The following is a 21,294-nucleotide window of genomic DNA, read 5'->3' on the forward strand; positions in this document are numbered from 1 at the left end:
GCCCAAACATATAACATTTCAGGACACACCACACAGTTAACAACCACAGTGAAGTGTCAAAGCCCAAACATGTAACATTCAACAGGACACTTACACAACACATTCAAATCAAACAGTCAGACAACATACAAGAACATATACCCCAGCCGGCATTGCTCCCTGCCTATTTTCCTACAGCTCACTATGTGTGCGCACACCTTTATTCACAAACTCTTCAACTTATACTCTTTTACCAAAGCTGCTACAGCTCGATTGGCCGAATACCCTTAGATCCTATTTCGGTGAATTTGACATCTGCCTTACATGTAACAGATTAGCGGTTTAGCAGTTTTAATTTAGTTTGAGTGAAGGAATTCATTTTATAGCAAAATCCGAAATCGTGAAGAACTCATGAAAGGAAGCTTATTCTCGGATTCCTGAAACTTTAGATTTGCTCTTTCTTTTTCTGCAAAGTACAACGTTGTTTTTTTTTTGTTTAAATCTTTCTAGACATGGTAAATATGAAGGACAAAGCAGTTTTAACATAGTTTGAGTGAAGGAATTCATTTTATAGATAAAATCCCAAGAGTCTGCTGAGAAAAGAGAGTGAATGCGAAGTAGACTTTAACACGGCTCTGGGAGCGAGCCGAGTGTGGGCTAACCGGGAGAATTGCTTGAAAGAAACGCGACACCGAATGAGAGGTCAGAACAAAGCCTCAATACGGTGTTCCCGTGGTGTTTTTGTTGCTGCCTTGTCGATTGCACAGGGGCAAGCGTTTCAACCAAGCAACGCTCACCATGGGGAAGGTGGCTATGGCAACTAGCCTGATGCCCTGCTCCCGCAGTGACGGATAATCGTACTCTGGTTTCTCTTCATAACATACAAGTCTTTCGCCTTTTACTAAAGACTTTCGTGGAGAGCAGCACTAATGAGTTGTTTCTATTTTTGGCAGGCTTTACCTTTGCGGGTGAAGCCCTTTCTGTCTGTGCAAAAGAAATCTTGTTACTGTGCAGAGTGACTTCTCTGAGTAGAGTCGCCTTACTTGTTGCGATTGTGCCGATGTTCGAAGCTGGAGTGCAAAGTTGTTGCTTGAATGGTGCTTGCTGGAGCATGCGGGAGTGCAAAGTTATACCATTTAAAAGGGCTGAAGAGTGCTCAGTGCAGCGGGTGGGCGGAGGTGCAACGTGACACTCTGGCCACCTATGGCCATAAAAAGAACACTGCTACAAGTGCGCATTGTGCCAGCAAGGGCCCTCGGACCTGAAACAGTGGACAGTTATCGCTTCTCGGCCTTTTGGCTAAGATCAAGTGTAGTATCTGTTCTTATCAGTTTAATATGTCCTCTATACGAGGACTACATATTAAATGGATTTTTAAGAATAGGAGTTGAAAAAGAAGCTTGCTCCGTTCACTCCAAGCATTGACCCAGTACTGCAGTGCCGCTGGGAACGGTGCGCTCTTCTCTGCTCTTGTGAAAAAGCAAACAGCGGTGCAGGATGCAAGTTTCAGGGAGCCCAAGATGAAACTTTCTTTTAATCTGCTGAGAAAAGAGAGTGAATGCGAAGTAGACTTTAACACAGCTCTGGGAGCGAGCCGAGTGCGGGCTAACCGGGAGAATTGCTTGAAAGAAACGCCATACCAAATGAGCGGTCAGAACAAAGCCTCAATACGGTGTTCCCGTTGTGTTTTTGTTGCTGCCGCTGTTTTTTTTTTCACAAGAGCGCACCTGTTGAGGGGGGGCCTGGGGGGGCCTGGGTGATGGTGGGTCTCAGGCCCGGGCTGCTGCGACTGGTGTGACCGGGTGGTTTGTTTGTTTGTTTTTTGTTGTTGTTTGTTTGTTTTTTGTAGAGGTCCTTCGGAGTGGGGTTGGGTTGAGTGGGGTGGGGCGGGATGGGTACCTTCTGGGGGTACAGTAGCTCCCAGAATATGGTCGCTGCAGGCCCCTGGCCTGGTGGACATCAGGCCCTCCTGTCCTGTGTTGGCTCCCTGGTAGCGGGGATGCCTATTGCAGCCAGTCCCTGGCTGCCCCCAGTGTATATCCCCATACCCCTCTCCCTTCTGGCTCCTGTACACAGCACACACTCACACATGAAGGGTTTTGGGGGCGTGTGTGTTCGGTGGGGTGTAGTGGACTCTGCAGTAGTTGCCCTCTGCAGTTCCCACCCCTGTTTTAATTACACCTTAGACATTACTACTTATCAAACACACTCACACACACACATTAGGTCTTGGGGGGTGGTTACACTGAGTGGCATCTGGTGGGCGGGGCTCTTTGGGTATGTAGGCTGCCCAGAGGGCCACGCTCCCAGTTCTACAAATTTGGCTGCCCCTCAATTTTAATTGCTCACTATTAGAAAATATTGAAGAGCCAGAAGGGTGAGGGGAGGGGTCTTCTTCGCACACCCCTGCTTCCTGGTTGCTGCTCGGGGCGGGAGGGGCCAGGAGGATTAATTAATTGTTCTGCTGGTTTGGGGTCTGTGGTGGCTGGGGGGCTGCTGGCCCCCTGGTGTGCCCGCTGCACTACACCCCAGCGGAGTCGAGGGAGGGAGGACGTGTAGATGTATGGGACATGAAAGTGTGTGTGGTAATGATTGGGCCTGGATCTTGGACTTGCTGTCGCCTGGCCTGCCTGTGCTTCTCCCGATGGGGGGGGCGGCGTGGCCTCTCTCCGCTGCTCGCGACTTCACCCACCTGTGGGCACGTCTTGACTCCCAGGGCACTTGGCCAGGGGTGCTGGGGCAGGCACTGACCCACTGTGTGGCTGTCTGGGGCGCTTGGCCCTCCTGGGTATTGGGTGGGGCCTCTGCCGGGGGGTTTGGGGGCGCTCGGGCTCCTGGGGCCCGGATCCAGTGCACGGCCCATGTCTGGGCGGCTGGGGCCTGGCGACGTCGGTGGGCTGTTGCCCCTGGCTCCCGGAGGGCCTCTGCCCTATGCTTATGGGGGCTCTTTCCGGGGGCTTCCTCTGCAGTCTTCTGGGTGGATGCGTGGTTGCCCCTGCGGTGGGCTTCCTGGGTTCTGTGCTCTGTGGGGGAACCTTTTCTTAACTGCTTTTTTACAAACTTTGGTCGGACGTTCACACCTTCTTGCAGCCGAACACCTACACTTCCGGTTTTGATAGTGTATATTCGGGCATACGAACCTTTTCTTACCCGCTTTTTACAAACCATGGTCGGACTTTCACACCTTCTCTTAGCTGAACAACTCCGCTCCCTCTTTTGATTGTGTACAGTCGGGTATTTTAACCTTTTCTTACCCGCTTTTTACCAACTATGATCGGACATTCACACCGTCTTACAGCGGAACACCTCCGCTCCCTCTTTTGATGGTGTATGTTCGGGCATTCGAACCTTTTCTTACCCGCTTTTTACAAACCAGGGTCGGACTTTCACACCTTTTAGTAGCCGAACAACTCCGCTCCCGCTATTGATTGTGTACAGTCGGGTATTTTAACCTTTTCTTACCCGCTTTTTACCAACTATGGTCGGACATTCACACCGTCTTACAGCGGAACACCTCCTCTTCCGCTTATGATCATGTATGGTTTGATATTCGAAAATTTACTTTCTTGTTTTAAAGCAATTATTGATGGACATTCAAACCTTCTTTTTGATGGTGTATAGTCGGGCTTTCGAGCCTTTTCTTCCCGGTTTTTACAAACCATGGTCGGACTTTCACACCTTCTTGTAGCCGAACAACTCCACTCCTGCTATTGATTGTGTACAGTCGGGTATTTTAACCTTTTCTTACCCGCTTTTTACCAACTATGGTCGGACATTCACACCGTCTTACAGCGGAACACCTCCGCTCCCGCTTTTGATGGTGTATAGTCGGGCATTCGAACCTTTTCTTACCCGCTTTTTACAAACTATGGTGGGACATTCAAACCTTCTTGTATCCGAAAACCTCCGCTCTCTCTTTTGATCATACATTAACGGACATTCACACCTTTTCTTACCCGCTTTTTACAAACCATGGTCGGACTTTCACACCTTCTTGTAGCCGAACACATCCGCTCCCGCTATTGATTGTGTACAGTCGGGTATTTTAACCTTTTCTTACCCGCCTTTTACCAACTATGGTCGGACATTCACACCTTCGTACAGCGGAACACCTCCGCTCCCTCTTTTGATGGTGTATGTTCGGGTATTCAAACCTTTTCTTACCCGCTTTTTCCAAACTATGGTCGGCTATTCACAGCTTCCTCTCCACCATACTTGTATGGTTGGATATTCACACCCACTTGCATCCGAAGACCTCTAATCCAAATTTTTTTGATAATTAGTCGGACATTCGCACCTTACCCGATTTTGGCAAACTATGGCCTTCTTGCAGCCAAACACCTCTGATCTCGCATTTGATGATGTAAGGTTTGGCATTCAGACCTTGCTTCACCTGCTTTTCACCAAATATAGTCGGACATTCACACCTTCTTGCAGCCGAACACTTCCGCTCCACCTTTTAGTGTTCTATCACACCTTTTTTTCACCGCATTTTATACATTATGGTCGGAAATTTTCAACCACTCTCATCCGAAGACCTCTCCTCCCGCTTTTGTTAATATATTTGAACTTTAGTTCCGCTCCCTGTTTTGATCATATATGGTCTGGCAATACTACCTTTTCTTACCCGTTTGTGAGTAATTATGGCTGGACATTCACACCTACTTGCAGCCGAACACAACCCCTCTCGCTTTTGATGATGTATGGACCGGCATTTTTACCTTTTCTAACACATTTTTCAGCAATTATGGTCGGAGATTCACACCTACTCACAGCCGAACAACTCCGCTCCCGCATTTGATGATGTATAGTCGGGCATTCTCACCCTTTCTCATCAGCTTTTTGCAAATTATGATCTGACATTCACACCTACTTGCAGTCGAAAAGCTCTGCTCCCGCTTTTGATTATGTTTGGTTGGATATTCGAACTTTTTCTTAACTGCTTTTTACATATTTTGGTTGGACGTTCACACCTTCTTGTAGCCGAACACTTCCACTCCTGCTTTTGATAATGTATGGTTGGGCATTCACACCTTTTTTTTGCCCATTTTTCAGGAATTATGGGTGGACATTCACACCTTGCAGCTGAACACCTCCTATCCCACTTATGATCATGTGCGGTTTGATTTTCGAAAAGTTTCTTTCATGTTTTCTAGCAATTATTGATGGACATTTAGACCTTCTTGCAGCTGAACACCGCCTCTCCCGATTTTGATTATGTATGGACCGGCATTTTTACCTTTTCTAACACATTTCTAAATTGAGAAAGGAAATTATTTTAGAGGAATCACTAGAGTTTAGATCCCACATTTGTTGATAGGCATTCATTTATTTCTTCACTTCTGATAAAAATGATAAGACTGACCTAAAGAATTGGAGGCCCATCACACTTTTAAACTTTGACTGTAAACTTTTTAGCAAGGTTTTAACGACACGGATGTCCTCTGTTTTAGAGGAGGTAATTCACCCAGACCAGGCTTGTGCCATCTCAGAGAGACAACTCACCGACAGCCTCGTACTGATTCGAGACATCATTGATTACGCTAGAGACAGAAACACCCGGCTTGTCATCTTAAATTTAGACTTTGAAAAAGCTTTTGATCGGGTCTCGCATCAATATCTCTTTCAGGTGTTGCAGCCATCGAATAGGGCCCGATTGTTCCTACTTGGTGAGATTTGCTTGGTTGAGACGCTTGCTCCCCCCACTTGCTCCTCGGCTGACCAAGTAGGAACAATCGGGCCCTATTCGATGGCTGCCTTGTCTTTTACTCTGTGCAAAAGACAAGGCAGCCACAAACACCACGGGAACACCGTATTGAGGCTTTGTTCTGACCACTCATTCGGTGTCGCGTTTCTTTCAAGCAATTCTCCCGGTTAGCCCACACTCGGCTCGCTCCCAGAGCTGTGTTAAAGTCTACTTCGCATTCACTCTCTTTTCTCAGCAGATTAAAAGAAAGTTTCATCTTGGGCTCCCTGAAACTTCCATCCTGCACCGCTGTTTGCTTTTTCACAAGAGCAGAGAAGAGCGCACCGTTCCCAGCGGCACTGCAGTACTGGGTCGATGCTTGGAGTGAACGGAGCAAAGCTTCTTTTTCAACTCCTATTCTTAAAAATCCATTTAATATGTAGTCCTCGTATAGAGGACATATTAAACTGATAAGAACAGATACTACACTTGATCTTAGCCAAAAGGCCGAGAAGCGATAACTGTCCACTGTTTGAGGTCCGAGGGCCCTTGCTGGCACAATGCGCACTTGTAGCAGTGTTCTTTTTATGGCCATAGGTGGCCAGAGTGTCACGTTGCACCTCCGCCCACCCGCTGCACTGAGCACTCTTCAGCCCTTTTAAATGGTATAACTTTGCACTCCCGCATGCTCCAGCAAGCACCATTCAAGCAACAACTTTGCACTCCAGCTTCGAACATCGGCACAATCGCAACAAGTAAGGCGACTCTACTCAGAGAAGTCACTCTGCACAGTAACAAGATTTCTTTTGCACAGACAGAAAGGGCTTCACCCGCAAAGGTAAAGCCTGCCAAAAATAGAAACAACTCATTAGTGCTGCTCTCCACGAAAGTCTTTAGTAAAAGGCGAAAGACTTGTATGTTATGAAGAGAAACCAGAGTACGATTATCCGTCACTGCGGGAGCAGGGCATCAGGCTAGTTGCCATAGCCACCTTCCCGATGGTGAGCGTTGCTTGGTTGAAACGCTTGCCCCTGTGCAATCGACAAGGCAGCAACAAAAACACCACGGGAACACCGTATTGAGGCTTTGTTCTGACCGCTCATTCGGTGTCGCGTTTCTTTCAAGCAATTCTCCCGGTTAGCCCACACTCGGCTCGCTCCCAGAGCCGTGTTAAAGTCTACTTCGCATTCACTCTCTTTTCTCAGCAGACTCTTGGGATTTTATCTATAAAATGAATTCCTTCACTCAAACTATGTTAAAACTGCTTTGTCCTTCATATTTACCATGTCTAGAAAGATTTAAACAAAAAAAAACAACATTGTACTTTGCAGTAAAAGAAAGAGCAAATCTAAAGTTTCAGGAATCCGAGAATAAGCTTACTTTCATGAGTTCTTCACGATTTCGGATTTTGCTATAAAATGAATTCCTTCACTCAAACTAAATTAAAACTGCTAAACCGCTAATCTGTTACATGTAAGGCAGATGTCAAATTCACCGAAATAGGATCTAAGGGTATTCGGCCAATCGAGCTGTAGCAGCTTTGGTAAAAGAGTATAAGTTGAAGAGTTTGTGAATAAAGGTGTGCGCACACATAGTGAGCTGTAGGAAAATAGGCAGGGAGCAATGCCGGCTGGGGTATATGTTCTTGTATGTTGTCTGACTGTTTGATTTGAATGTGTTGTGTAAGTGTCCTGTTGAATGTTACATGTTTGGGCTTTGACACTTCAATGTGGTTGTTAACTGTGTGGTGTGTCCTGAAATGTTATATGTTTGGGCTGTGTGACATGCTTAATGCTTGTCAGTAGCTACCCACTTATTCATATATAGCAACTGACAACATAAGAAGTCTGGACATACTTTGATAGTAGTTGTAGAAGTATCCTTATTGATAATAGATAAACTAATTCATAGTGATAGAACAGTAGATGAACAGGTGCCTGCACATGTCTCACGAAAATAAAATGGGTGTATGATTGCTGACGGCAGAGCAATACTGCCAAACTTATGAGTTCTTGTGGCAAACTTGATTCAGTGTCTTGACGTGTATACGCTGTTTCGCTGACTTGATTGTCACAAGAAACAAAGTGTGTTTGATAAGATCCGACCATTTTATTACGGGAGTATCAGTATGTATGGATTCTGATGTGACTGATAAACCCATTCGTATCGTAAGCATAATCTAATACGTGAGACAACGCCCTGGCACACAATCAAAAAAAAAAAGAGAGAGCGGTTTTGTGTCCCCACAGTCCATAATGTAGAAAAGAGAGAAAAAAGCCTTTCTGATTTGGTGTGTGTGCTCACAGTGCAGAGTGTAGAGAAAAGAGAGAAAAGAAAGCCGTTTTGGTGTCACGGGTGTTGTGACTTACACACACACATTTCTGAATTGAGAAAGGAAATTATTTTAGAGGAAGCACTAGAGTTTAGATCCCACATTTGTTGATAGGCATTCATTTATTTCTTCACTTCTGATGAAGTTTCAACAATAAACAACAAACTTTGTATTATGAGAAAGAACCAGACTCATTCTTCAGGAATCCGAAAATAAGCTCTATTTTACGAGTTATGCACGAATTCGGATTCTCCTATAAAACGAATTCCTTAACTCTAACCAAGTTAAGACTGCTTTGTCCTTCATATTCATTCATGTCTAATCAAGTTTCAACGATAAACAACGTTGTACTTTGTAGAATGAGAAAGAACTTCTTCAGCAATAAGCATCTCTCGACATATGACGAAATACAGATTTTGCTATAAAATTAATTCCTTCTATCAGCCTGACTTAAAACTGTTTGTCCTCCTTATTTATCCACTTCAAATCAAGTTTCAACAATTAAAAAAATGTTGTAGTTTGAGAAAAAACAACTTAATCTTAAGCAATCAGTAGGGTAAGAAAGGGTAAGAAAAGGTGCAAATGCCAACCATACATCACTAAAAGGTGGAGCGGAAGTATTCGGCTGCAAGTAGGTGCGAATGCCTGACAATGTATGATCAAAAGAGGGAGCGGAGGTTTTCGGCTGCAAGGTCTGAATGTCCAACCATAATTTGTAAAAACCGGGGAAGAAAAGGCTCGAAAGCCCGACTATACACCATCAAAAGCGGGAGCGGAGGTGTTCGGCTGCAAGAAGGTGTGAATGTCTGACCATAGTTTGTAAAAAGCGGGTAAGAAAAGGTTCGAATGCCGGAACATACACCATCAAAGGAGGGAGCGGAGGTGTTCCGCTGTAAGAAGGTGTGAATGTCCGACCATAGTTGGCAAAAAGCAGGTAAGAAAAGGTTAAAATACCCGATTGTACACAATCAATAGCGGGAGCAGAGTTGTTCCACTACTAAAAGGTGTGAAAGTCCGACCATGGTTTGTAAAAAGCGGGTAAGAAAAGGTGCGAATGCCCGACAATGTATGATCAAAAGAGGGAGCGGAGGTTTTCGGCTGAAACAACGTCTGAATGTCCATCCATATTTTGTAAAAATCTGGGAAGAAAAGGCTCGAAAGCCCGACTATACACCATCAACAGCTGGAGCGGAGGTGTTCAGCTGCAAGAAGGTCTGAATGTCCATCAATAATTGCTAGAAAACATGGAAGAGAATTTTCGAATATCAAACCGCACATGATCATAAGCGGGAGAGGAGGTGTTCAAATGCAAGAAGGTGTGAATGTCCACCCATAATTACTGCAAAATGGGTAAGAAAAGGTACGAATGCCCAACCATACATGATCCTCACAGGGAGCGGAGGTGTTTGGCTGCGACAAGGTGTGTATGTCCACCCATAATTAATGAAAAGCGGGCAACAAGTAGGTTTGAATACCCATCATCAAAAGCAGGAGTGGATGTGTTCGGCTACAAGAAGGTTTGAATGTCTGACCATAGTTTGTAAAAAGCGGGTAAGAAAAGGTTCGAATGCCCGAACATACACCATCAAAGGAGGGAGCGGAGGTGTTCCGCTGTAAGAAGGTGTGAATGTCCAACCATAATTGGCAAAAGGCAGGTAAGAAAAGGTTAAAATACCCTATTGTACACAATCAATAGCGGGAGCAGAGTTGTTCCGCTACTAAAAGGTGTGAAAGTCCGACCATGAATTGTAAAAAGCGGGTAAGAAAAGGTGCGAATGCCCGACAATGTATGATCAAAAGAGGGAGTGGAGGTTTTCGGCTGAAAGAAGGTCTGAATGTCCATCCATAATTTGTAAAAATCGGGGAAGAAAAGGCTCGAAAGCCCGACTATACACCATCAACAGCTGGAGCGGAGGTGTTCAGCTGCAAGAAGGTCTGAATGTCCATCAATAATTGCTAGAAAACATGGAAGAGAATTTTCGAATATCAAACCGCACATGATCATAAGCGGGAGAGGAGGTGTTAAAATGCAAAAAGGTGTGAATGTCCACCCATAATTACTGCAAAATGGGTAAGAAAAGGTACGAATGCCCAACCATACATCATCAAAAGCAGGAGTGGATGTGTTCGGCTACAAGAAGGTTTTAATGTCCGACCATAGTTTGTAAAAAGCGGGTTAGAAAAGGTTCGAATGCCCGAACATACACCATCAAAAGAGGGAGCGGAGGTGTTCCACTGTAAGAAGGTGTGAATGTCTGACCATAGTTGGTAAAAAGCGGGTAAGAAAAGGTGAAAATACCGACTGTACACAATCAATAGCGGGAGCGGAGTTGTTCGGCTACTAAAAGGTGTGAAAGTCCGACCCTGGTTTGTAAAAAGCGGGTAAGAGAAGGTGCGAATGCCCGACAATGTATGATCAAAAGAGGGAGCGGAGGTTTTCGGCTGCAAGAAGGTCTGAATGTCCAACAATAATTTTGTAAAAACCGGGGAAGAAAAGGCTCGAAAGCCCGACTATACATCATCAAAAGCGGGAGCGGAGGTGTTCAGCTGCAAGAAGGTCTGAATGTCCATCAATAATTGCTAGAAAACATGAAAGAAAATTTTCGAATATCAAACCACACATCATCATAAGCGGGAGAGGAGGTGTTCAGCTGCAAGAAGGTGTGAATGTCCGACCATAGTTTGTAAAAAATGGGTAAGAAAAGGTGCGAATGCTCAACCATACATCATCAAAAGCAGGAGTGGATGTGTTCGGCTAAAAGAAGGTATGAATGTCCGACCATAGTTCGTAAAATGCGGGTAAGAAAAGGTTCGAATGCCCGAACATACACCTTCAAAAGAGGGAGCGGAGTTGTTCGGCTACAAGAAGGTGTGAAAGTCCGACCATGGTTTGTAAAAAGCGGGTAAGAAAAGGTTCGAATGCCCGAATATATACCATCAAAAGCGGAAGCTGAGGTGTTCGGCTGCAAGAAGGTGTGAACGTCCGACCAAAGTTTGTAAAAAGCAGTGAAGAAAAGTTTCGAATATCCAACCAAACATAATCAAAAGCGGGAGCAGAGCTGTTCGACTGCAAGTAGGTGTGAATGTCAGATCATAATTTGCAAAAAGCTGATGAGAAAGGGTGAGAATGCCCGACTATACACCATCAAATGCGGGAGCGGAAGTGTTCGGCTGTGAGTAGGTTATCAAACCATAATTGCTGAAGAATGTGTTAGAAAAGACTAGAATCCTTGACCATACATCATCAAAAGTGGGAAAAGTGGTGTTCGGCTGCAAGTAGGAGTGAATGTCCAGCCATAATTACTCACAAACCGGTAAGAAAAGGTAGTATTGCCAGACCATACATTATCAAAACAGGGAGCGGAGGTGGTTCAGCTGCAAGGTGTGAATGTCTGACTAAAGTTTATAAAAAGCGGGTAAGACAAGGTGCGAATGCCTGACAATGTATGATCAAATGAGGGAGCGGAGGTTTTCGGCTGCAAGGTCTGAATGTACAACCATAATTTGTAAAAACTGGGGAAGAAAAGGCTCGAAAGCCCGACTATACACCATCAAAAGCGGGAGCGGAGGTGTTCGGCTGCAAGTAGGTGTGAATGTTCGACCATAATTTGTAAAAAGCGGGTAAGAAAAGGTTTGAAACCCGACTATATATTAACAAAAGCAGGAGGAGAGGTCTTCGGATAAGAGTGGGTGAGAATTTCCAACCATAATCAATAAAATAAGGTGAAAAAAAAGGTGTGAATACCCCATAGAACACTAAAAGGTGGAGCAGAAGTGTTCGGCTGCAAGAAGGTGTGACTGTTCGACTATATTTGGTGAAAAGCAGGTGAAGCAAGGTCTGAATGCCCAACCTTACATCATCAAAAACGAGATCAGAGGTGTTTGGCTGAAAGAAGGCCATAGTTTGCCAAAAGCGGGTAAGCTGCGAATGACCGACTAAATATCAACAAAAGTGGGGGCGGAGGTCTTCGGATGCAAGTGGGTGTGAATATCCCACCATACAAGTATGGTGGAGAGGAAGCTGTGAATGGCCGACCATAGTAAAAAGCGGGTGAGAAAAGGTGCGAATGTCCAATCATACATGATCAAAACAGGAAGCGGAGGTGTTTGGCTGCGACAAGGTGTGTATGTCCACCCATAATTAATGAAAAGCGGGCAACAAGTAGGTTTGAATACCCATCATCAAAAGCAGGAGTGGATGTGTTCGGCTACAAGCAGGTTTGAATGTCTGACCATAGTTTGTAAAAAGCGGGTAAGAAAAGGTTCGAGTGCCCGAACATACACCATCAAAAGAGGGAGCGGAGGTGTTCCGCTGTACGAAGGTGTGAATGTCCGACCATACTTGGTAAAAAGCGGGTAAGAAAAGGTTAAAATACCCGACTGTACACAATCAATAGCGGGAGCGGATGTGTTCGGCTACAAGAAGGTGTGACAGTCCGACCATGGTTTGTAAAAAGCGGGTAAGAAAAGGTGCGAATGTCTGACAATGTATGATCAAAAGAGAGAGCGGAGGTTTTCGGATACACGAAGGTTTGAATGTCCTACCATAGTTTGTAAATAGCGGGTAAGAAAAGGTTCGAATGCCCGACTATACACCATAAAAAGCAGGAGCGGAGGTGTTCCGATGTAAGACGGTGTGAATGTCCGACCATAGTTGGTAAAAAGCGGGTAAGAAAAGGTTAAAATACCCGACTGTACACAATCAATAGCGGGAGCGGAGGTGTTCGGCTACAAGAAGGTGTGAAAGTCCGACCATGGTTTTTAACCAAGTTAAAACTGCTTTGTCCTTCCATATTCATCAATGTCTAGATTGACTTCTACAAAGAAAAACATTGGACTTTGCAGTAGAAGAAGTTGAAATCCATCTACACATTGATAAATATGAAGGACAAAGCAGTTCCCACTTGCCCATAAGAAAATAAGCTTATTCTCGGATTCCTGATCCTTCAGTGTTGCTCTTTCTTCTACTGCAAAATACAATGTTGTTCTTTGTTGAAGTCGATCTAGACATTGATAAATATGAAGGAAAAAGCAGTTTTAACTTGGTTTGAGTGAATGAATTCATTTTATACATAAAATCCGAAATCGTGCAGAACTCATGAAAATAAGCTTATTCTCGGATTCCTAAAACTTTTGATTTGCTCTTTCTTTTATTGCAAAGTACAACGTTGTTTTTTTGTTTAAATCTATCGAGACATTGATAAATATGAAGGTAAAAGCCGTTTTAACATAGTTTGAGTGAAGGAATTAATTTTATAGATAAAATCCCAAATCATGCAGAACTCCTCAAAAGGGAGGTATGGCTTAATCACAAGTGTGGCTCTTTCTCATTCAGGGTAATATGAGGAAGTTTATGCTTGAAATATATGTAGAAATGGATACATATGAAGGACAAAGCAGTGTTAACTTAGTTTGCGTGAAGAAATTCATTTTATACATAAAATCCAAAATCGTGCAGAACTCATGAAAATAAGCTTATTCTCGGATTCCTAAAACTTTTGATTTGCACTTTCTTTTACTGCAAAGTACAACGTTGTTTTTTGTTGAAATCTATCTAGACATTGATAAATACCAGCCGAAACTCTGCTGCCGCTTTTGATAATTTATGGTTGGGCATTCTTACCTTTTCTTACCCGCTTTTTACAAATTATGATCTTACATTCACACCTACTTGGAGTCGAACACCTTCTCATCCACTTATGATCATGTGCGGTTGGGCTTTCGCACCTTTTCTTACCCATTTTTCAGTAATTATGGGTGGACATTCAGACCTTCTTGCAGCCGAAAACCTCCGCTCCTCTTTTGATCATACATTGTCGGGCATTCACACCTTGTCTTACCCGCTTTTTACAAACTTTAGTCGGACATTCAAACCTTCTTGCAGCTGAACCACCTCCGCTCCCTGTTTTGATCATATATGGTCTGGCAATAGTACCTTTTCTTACCCGTTTGTGAGTAATTATGGCTGGACATTCACACCTTCTTGCAGCCGAACACAACCTCTCCCGCTTTTGATGATATATGGTCCGGCATTCTTACCTTTTCTAACACATTTTTCAGCAATTATGGTCGGACATTCACACCTACTCACAGACGAACACCTCCGCTCCCACATTTGACAGTGTATAGTCGGACATTCTCACCCTTTCTCATCAGCTTTTTGCAAATTATGATCTGATATTCACACCTACTTGCAGTCGAACAGCTCTGCTCCCGCTTTTGATTATGTTCGGTTGGATATTCGAACCTTTTCTTAATGCTTTTTACAAACTTTGGTTGGACGTTCACACCGTCTTGCAGCCGAACAACTCCGCTTCCGCTTTTGATGGTGTATAGTTGGGCATTCGAGCCTTTTCTTACCCACCTATTACTTACTATGGTTGGACATTCAAACCTTCTTGTAGCCGAACACATCCGCTCCTGCTTTTGATGATGTATGATTTGGCATTCGCACCTTTTCTTACCCATTTTTCAGTAATTATTGGTCGGACATTCAGACCTTCTTGCACCTGAACACCTCTGCTCCCGCTTTTGATGGTGTATAGTCGGGCTTTCGAGCCTTTTCTTCCCCGATTTTTACAAATTATGGTTGGACATTCAGACCTTGCAGCCGAAAACCTCCGCTCCCTCTTTTGATCATACATTGTCGGGCATTGGCCCCTTGTCTTACACGGTTTTTACAAACTTTAGTCAGACATTCACACCTTGCAGCTGAACCACCTCCATTCCCTGTTTTGATCATGTGTGGTCTGGAAATACTACCTTTTCTTCCCCCGTTTGTGAGTAATTATGGCTGGACATTCACACCTACTTGCAGCCGAAAAACCACCTCTCCCGCTTTTGATGATGTATTGTCCGGCATTCTAGTCTTTTCTATCACATTTTTCAGCAATTATGATCTGACATTCACACCTACTTGCAGTCGAACAACTCTGCTCCCGCTTTTGATTATGTTCGGTTGGATATTCAAACCTTTTCTTAACTGCTTTTTACAAACTATGGTCGGACGTTCACACGTTCTTGCAGCCGAACACCCCGGCTTCCGCTTTTGATGGTATATATTCGGGTATTCGAACCTTCTCTTACCCGCTTTTTACAAACCATGGTTGGACTTTCATACCTTCTTGTAGCTGAACAACTCCACTCCTGCTTTTGATGATTTATGGTTGGACATTCGCATCTTTTCCTACCCATTTTTCAGTAATTATGGGTGGATATTCACATCTTCTTGCAGCTGAACACCTCCTCTCCCGCTAATGATCATGTAAGGTTTGATATTCGAATTTCTTTCATGTTTTAAAGCAATTATTAATGGACATTCACACCTACTTGCAGCCGAACACCACCTCTCCCGCTTTTGATGATGTATGGACCGGCATTCTTACCTTTTCTAACACATTTTTCAGCAATTATGGTTGGAGAATCACACCTACTCACAGCCGAACAACTCCGCTCCCGCATTTGATGGTGTATAGTCGGGATTTCTCACCCTTTCTCATCAGCTTTTTGCAAATTATTCTCTGACATTCACACCTACTTGCAGTCGAACAGCTCTGCTCCCGCTTTTGATTATGTTTGGTTAGATATTCGAACCTTTTCTTAACTGCTTTTTTACAAACTTTGGTCGGACGTTCACACCTTCTTGCAGCCGAACACCTACGCTTCCGGTTTTGATAGTGTATATTCGGGCATACGAACCTTTTCTTACCCGCTTTTTACAAACCATGGTCGGACTTTCACACCTTCTCTTAGCCGAACAACTCCGCTCCCTCTTTTGATTGTGTACAGTCGGGTATTTTACCCTTTTCTTAACCGCTTTTTACCAACTATGATCGGACATTCACACCGTCTTACAGCGGAACACCTCCGCTCCCTCTTTGATGGTGTATGTTCGGGTATTCAAACCTTTTCTTACCCGCTTTTTCCAAACTATGGTCGGCTATTCACAGCTTCCTCTCCACCATACTTGTATGGTTGGATATTCACACCCACTTGCATCCGAAGACCTCTGCCCCAAATTTTGTTGATATTTAGTCGGACATTCGCACCTTACCCGCTTTTGGCAAACTATGGCCTTCTTGCAGCCAAACACCTCTGATCTCGCTTTTGATGATGTAAGGTTGGGCATTCAGACCTTGCTTCACCTGCTTTTCACCAAATATAGTCGGACATTCACACCTTCTTGCAGCCGAACACTTCCGCTCCATCTTTTAGTGTTCTATCACACCTTTTTTTCACCGCATTTTATACATCATGGTCGGAAATTTTCAACCACTCTCATCCGAAGACCTCTCCTCCCGCTTTCTTTAATATATTTAAACTTTAGTCGGACATTCAAACCTTCTTGCAGCTGAACCACCTCCGCTCCCTGTTTTGATCATATATGGTCTGGCAATACTACCTTTTCTTACCCGTTTGTGAGTAATTATAGCTGGACATTCACACCTACTTGCAGCCGAACACAACCTCTCTCGCTTTTGATGATGTATGGACCGGCATTCTTACCTTTTCTAACACATTTTTCAGCAATTATGGTCGGAGATTCACACCTACTCACAGCCGAACAACTCCGCTCCCGCATTTGATGATGTATAGTCGGGCATTCTCACCCTTTCTCATCAGCTTTTTGCAAATTATGATCTGACATTCACACCTACTTGCAGTCGAAAAGCTCTGCTCCCGCTTTTGATTATGTTTGGTTGGATATTCGAACCTTTTCTTAACTGCTTTTTACATATTTTGGTTGGACGTTCACACCTTCTTGTAGCCGAACACTTCCATTCCTGCTTTTGATGATGTATGGTTGGGCATTCACACCTTTTTTTTGCCCATTTTTCAGGAATTATGGGTGGACATTCACACCTTGCAGCTGAACACCTCCTATCCCACTTATGATCATGTGCGGTTTGATTTTCGAAAAGTTTCTTTCATGTTTTCTAGCAATTATTGATGGACATGTAGACCTTCTTGCAGCTGAACACCTCCGCTCCCGCTTTTGATCATACATTGTCAGGCATTCGCACCTTGTCTTACCCACTTTTTACAAACTTTAGTCGAACAGTCACACCTTTTTGCAGCCGAACACCACCTCTACCGCTTTTGATGATGTTCGGTCCAGCATTCTTACCTTTTCTAACACATTCTTCAGCAATTATGGTCGGAGATTCACACCTACTCACAGCCGAACAACTCCGCTCCCGCATTTGATGGTCTATAGTCGGGCATTCTACAGCGGAAAAGACTCATTCTTATGTTTGGTTAGATATTCAAACCTTTTCTTAACTGCTTTTTACAAACTTTGGTCGGACGTTCACAATATCTTGCAGCCGAACACCTCCGCTTCCGCTTTTGATGGTGTATATTCGGGCATACGAACCTTTTCTTACCCGCTTTTTACAAACCAAGGTCGGACTTTCACACCTTCTCTTAGCTGAACAACTCCGCTCCCTCTTTTGATTGTGTACAGTCGGGTAATTTAACCTTTTCTTACCCGCTTTTTACCATCTATGGTCGGACATTCACACCGTCTTACAGCGGAACACCTCCGCTCCCTCTTTTGATGATGTATGGTTAGGCATTCGCACCTTTTCTTACCCATTTTTCAGTAATTATGGGTAGACATTCACACCTTCTTGCAGCTGAACACCTCCTCTCCTGCTTATGATCATGTGCAGTTTGATATTCGAAAATTTTCTTTCATGTTTTCTAGCAATTATTGATGGACATTCAGACCGTCTTGAAGCTGAACACCGTCTTGAAGCTGAACACCTCCGCTCCCACTTTTGATGGTGTATAGTCGGGCTTTCGAGCCTTTTCTTCCCCGGTTTTTACAAATTATGGTTGGACATTCAGACCTTCTTGCAGCCGAAAACCTCCACTCCCTCTTTTGATCATACATTGTCGGGCATTCGCACCTTTTCTTACCCGCTTTTTACAAACCATGGTCGGACTTTCACACCTTCTTGTAGCCGAACAACTCCGCTCCCGCTATTGATTGTGTACAGTCGGGTATTTTAACCTTTTCTTACCCGCTTTTTACCAACTATTGTTGGACATTCACACCGTCTTACAACGGAACACCTCCGCTCCCTCTTTTGATGGTGTATGTTCGGGCACTCGAACCTTTTCTTACCCGCTTTTTACAAACTATGGTCAGACATTCAAACCTTCTTGTAGCCGAACACATCCACTCCTGCTTTTGATGATGGGTATTCAAACCTACTTGTTGCCCGCTTTTCATTAATTATGGGTGGACATACACACCTTGTCGCAGCCAAACACCTCCGCTCCCTGTTTTGATCATGTATGATTGGACATTCGCACCTTTTCTCACCCGCTTTTTACTATGGTCGGCCATTCACAGCTTCCTCTCCACCATACTTGTATGGTGGGATATTCACACCCACTTGCATCCGAAGACCTCCGCCCCCACTTTTGTTGATATTTAGTCGGTCATTCGCAGCTTACCCGCTTTTGGCAAACTATGGCCTTCTTGCAGCCAAACACCTCTGATCTCGTTTTTGATGATGTAAGGTTGGGCATTCAGACCTTGCTTCACCTGCTTTTCACCAAATATAGTCGAACAGTCACACCTTCTTGCAGCCAAACACTTCTGCTCCACCTTTTAGTGTTCTATGGGGTATTCACACCTTTTTTTTCACCGCATTTTATTGATTATGGTTGGAAATTCTCACCCACTCTTATCCGAAGACCTCTCCTCCTGCTTTTGTTAATATATAGTCGGGCATTCAAACCTTTTCTTACCCGCTTTTTACAAATTATGGTCGAACATTCACACCTACTTGCAGCCGAACACCTCCGCTCCCGCTTTTGATGGTGTATAGTCGGGCTTTCGAGCCTTTTCTTCCCCAGTTTTTACAAATTATGGTTGTACATTCAGACCTTGCAGCCGAAAACCTCCGCTCCCTCATTTGATCATACATTGTCAGGCATTCGCACCTTGTCTTACCCGCTTTTTATAAACTTTAGTCAGACATTCACACCTTGCAGCTGAACCACCTCCGCTCCCTGTTTTGATAATGTATGGTCTGGCAATACTACCTTTTCTTACCGGTTTGTGAGTAATTATGGCTGGACATTCACACCTACTTGCAGCCGAACACCACTTTTCCCGCTTTTGATGATGTATGGTCCGGCATTCTAGTCTTTTCTAACACATTTTTCAGCAATTATGGTTTGACATTCACACCTACTCACAGCCGAACACTTCCGCTCCCGCTTTTGATTATGTTTGGTTGGATATTCGAAACTTTTCTTCACTGCTTTTTACAAACTTTGGTCGGACATTCACACCTTCTTGCAGCCGAACACCTCCGCTTCCGCTTTTGATGGTATATATTCGGGCATTCGAACCTTTTCTTACCCACTTTTTACAAACCATGGTCGGACTTTCACACCTTCTTGTAGCCGAACAACTCCGCTCCCGCTATTGATTGTGTACAGTCGGGTATTTTAACCTTTTCTTAGCCGCTTTATACCAACTATTGTTGGACATTCACACCGTCTTACAGCGGAACACCTCCGCTCCCTCTTTTGATGGTGTATGTTCGGGCATTCGAACCTTTTCTTACCCGCATTTTACGAACTATGGTCGGACATTCAAACCTTCTTTTAGCCGAACACATCCACTCCTGCTTTTGATGATGTATGGTTGAGCATTCGCACCTTTTCTTACCCATTTTTTACAAACTATGGTCGGACATTCACACCTTCTTGCAGCTGAACACCTCCTCTCCCGCTTATGATGATGTGTGGTTTGATATTCGAAAATTTTCTTTCATTTTTTCTAGCAATTATTGATGGACATTCAGACCTTCTTGCAGCTGAACACCTCCGCTCCCGCTTTTGATGATGTATAGTCGGGCTTTCGAGCCTTTTCTTCCCCGGTTTTTACAAAATTATTGTTGGACATTCAGACCTTCTTGCAGCCGAAAACCTCCGCTCCCTCTTTTGATCATACATTGTCGGGCATTCGCACCTTCTCTTACCCGCTTTTTACAAACCAGGGTCGGACTTTCACACCTTTTAGTAGCCGAACAACTCCGCTCCCGCTATTGATTGTGTACAGTCGGGTATTTTCACCTTTTCTTACCCGCTTTTTACCAACTATGGTCAGACATTCACACCTTCTTACAGTGGAACACCTCCGCTCCCTCTTTTGATGGTGTATGTTCGGGCATTCAAACCTTTTCCTACCCGTTTTTTACAAACTATGGTCGGACATTAAAACCTTCTTGTAGCCGAACACATCCACTCCTGCTTTTGATGATGTATGGTTGGGCATTCGTACCTTTTCTTACCCATTTTGCAGTAATGATGGGTGGATATTCACACCTTTTTGCATTTTAACACCTCCTCTCCCGCTTATGATCATGTGCGGTTTGATATTCGAAAATTCTCTTCCATGTTTTCTAGCAATTATTGATGGACATTCAGACCTTCTTGCAGCTGAACACCTCCGCTCCAGCTGTTGATGGTGTATAGTCGGGCTTTCGAGCCTTTTCTTCCCCGATTTTTACAAATTATGGATGGACATTCAGACCTTCTTTCAGCCGAAAACCTCCGCTCCCTTTTTTGATCATACATTGTCGGGCATTCGCACCTTTTCTTACCCGCTTTTTACAATTCATGGTCGGACTTTCACACCTTTTAGTAGCGGAACAACTCTGCTCCCGCTATTGATTGTGTACAATAGGGTATTTTAACCTTTTCTTACCTGCTTTTTGCCAATTATGGTTGGACATTCACACCTTCTTACAGCGGAACACCTCCGCTCCCTCCTTTGATGGTGTATGTTCGGGCATTCGAACCTTTTCTTACCCGCTTTTTACAAACTATGGTCAGACATTCAAACCTTCTTGTAGCCGAACACATCCACTCCTACTTTTGATGATGGGTATTCAAACCTACTTGTTGCCCGCTTTTCATTAATTATGGGTGTACATACACACCTTGTCGCAGCCAAACACCTCCGCTCCCTGTTAGGATCATGTATGGTTGGGCATTCGTACCTTTTCTTACCCATTTTGCAGTAATTATGGGTGGACATTCACACCTTCTTGCATTTGAACACCTCCTCTCCCGCTTATGATCATGTGCGGTTTGATATTTGAAAATTCTCTTCCATGTTTTCTAGCAATTATTGATGGACATTCAGACCTTCTTGCAGCTGAACACCTCCGCTCCAGCTGTTGAAGGTGTATAGTCGGGCTTTCGAGCCTTTTCTTCCCAGATTTTTACAAAATATGGATGGACATTCAGACCTTGTTTCAGCCGA

The 21,294-nt window shown here is 44.1% G+C and overlaps 4 non-coding genes across 4 annotated transcripts; 2 read left to right on the forward strand and 2 right to left on the reverse strand.

The window, feature by feature from the left end:
• The first annotated feature begins 836 nt into the window (after window positions 1-836).
• Window positions 837-950, forward strand: LOC140285699 (U5 spliceosomal RNA). Its single transcript, XR_011910680.1, has one exon. It is a non-coding gene; the product is annotated as a U5 spliceosomal RNA (small nuclear RNA).
• Window positions 951-1,258: 308 nt separating this feature from the next.
• On the forward strand, window positions 1,259-1,442 carry LOC140285672 (U2 spliceosomal RNA). The gene has a single exon (XR_011910656.1). It is a non-coding gene; the product is annotated as a U2 spliceosomal RNA (small nuclear RNA).
• Window positions 1,443-5,999: 4,557 nt separating this feature from the next.
• On the reverse strand, window positions 6,000-6,184 carry LOC140285676 (U2 spliceosomal RNA). The gene has a single exon (XR_011910660.1). It is a non-coding gene; the product is annotated as a U2 spliceosomal RNA (small nuclear RNA).
• A 308-nt stretch (window positions 6,185-6,492) lies between these two features.
• On the reverse strand, window positions 6,493-6,606 carry LOC140285700 (U5 spliceosomal RNA). Its single transcript, XR_011910681.1, has one exon. It is a non-coding gene; the product is annotated as a U5 spliceosomal RNA (small nuclear RNA).
• Between the last annotated feature and the right edge of the window lie 14,688 nt (window positions 6,607-21,294).

The sequence above is a fragment of the Leuresthes tenuis genome, unplaced genomic scaffold (genome assembly GCF_036924035.1).
Source record: "Leuresthes tenuis unplaced genomic scaffold, fLeuTen1.0.hap1 SCAF_50, whole genome shotgun sequence".
Classification (NCBI taxonomy): Eukaryota; Metazoa; Chordata; class Actinopteri; order Atheriniformes; family Atherinopsidae; genus Leuresthes; species Leuresthes tenuis.